This window comes from Propithecus coquereli, unplaced genomic scaffold, assembly GCF_000956105.1.
Source record: "Propithecus coquereli isolate 6110/MARCELLA unplaced genomic scaffold, Pcoq_1.0 Scaffold128, whole genome shotgun sequence".
Taxonomy (NCBI): Eukaryota; Metazoa; Chordata; class Mammalia; order Primates; family Indriidae; genus Propithecus; species Propithecus coquereli.
The window spans coordinates 3,996,698-3,998,419 of NW_012136969.1; positions in this window are offsets into that span (position 1 = coordinate 3,996,698).

The following is a 1,722-nucleotide window of genomic DNA, read 5'->3' on the forward strand; positions in this document are numbered from 1 at the left end:
TTTATTCCACGACAGACAGAGGATTATAAACTTGGGCTCAACTCCCCTAATTACTTATCAAAAGACCACCTGAAAGAAATATCAGGGAAGGATTACTTGAAGAATATGCAGTTCATCTAGTTTGGATGATCTCAGAGGTATAGAAAATGGGTAGATTATATATTCGTGCCTATAACTTTCCTGCTGGAATCATTTTGTGCGAATAGCACTTGGGTGCTCTTGGTGTGATAACATCTGATTTACCTGAAGGTCATCGTCAAAAACAGGTCCATGCAACTTATTCTTGGGCCATTGTCTAACAATCTCATCACAGACTGTGCTCATTATGAAGTGCTCAGAGAGAAATCCCTGACTGGAGAGCTAATAATAGTTGTAAATTCTTCTAAGCAATCGGTTTAATTTTATCTCACAATGTTGTGAAATTGCTTAACTGGCTTTTCATTCCTCATTACCTGCTAGTTTATTCATAAATACATTTTTGATCTACCCATAGCAAGTGGTGGGCTAGTAGTTAGTTAATGTAATTAGTTTGGCTAGTTCTTTTAAGGTTTGGGGGGTTTTGTTTCTGGTGTTTCAGTGTATGTATGTTTTTATTTTTCTTTTTAACATTTTACTCACTAATCCAGACGTATTTTAATTTTGTGAGTGTTTTGAGGCAGAAATTTAAATGTCTTTTCCCCCAATAGTGAATTGTAAGCGTCATGCATGTTCTTAAATACGTCTTCTTCTTATGAATGCTCTTCTTGCATGTTCTTAAATGCCAATAACAGAATCTATTCTAACTAGCTTAAGTAGAAAGGGATTTATTAAAGGATATTCAGTAACTCACAGATCTCTGGGAGGCCAGAGAACTAGGCTTATAGACTACAGAACCAGGAATAAGGCATTCAGAAAAAATACCTGATCACATCATAGAATGGCTCTAGCAAAATAAATAAATAAGTAAAAATGATAATAAGTTAATTTGTTAAACTGATTCAGTGGGATGCCTGCAACTCTCGCATGGCTACTCCAAACGGGCAAAAGCTTTTGGTACCCCGCTTGCCAGAAGATCAGTCTCCCTGAACATGTCCCCTCACATGGCTCTCTTCCACATCAGATGTCGTGAATGGGTGGATGGAAGAGGGTGTTATGGAACCTAAATCATACAGATTTGTAGATTCCCTTGAGAAGGCAGGACTTAAAATGTGAGAAACTATCAAACTGTTAAGGGGGTATTTAAAAGATATTGGATAGCCATAATGCCATAATGACAGCGTTCTCCTACATTAATGTGTCATAATACTGTTTCTAAAACTACTCAGCATTCTTTTGAAATGCCACCCATAATACACTTGACTAATGCATAAACGTATATGCATATGCAGCACACACACATGCACAGATACACACAGATGTCTTATGCTTTCTATTTTTACATCCAGGCATTTTTGTTTATCCTTGTACTACTGTCTAAATTGTTTTGTCAAAATTAATTGTAGCTTCATGATGCATCTTCTTCAAAGATTTCTTGGCTTTTCTTACCTTTTAATTTTCCAAACTAACTTTAGAATGGGTTCATAAAGTTCCCAATTTGGCATTTTGATTGAAATTATACACAACTTATTATAAAAATTAGGAAAGAATTGATACGTTAGAGAAATTTACCATCAGAAAAAATAATATACTCATCTATTCACATCTTAATTTTTCTATTTCACCAAATTTTTGTAGTTCTTTTGA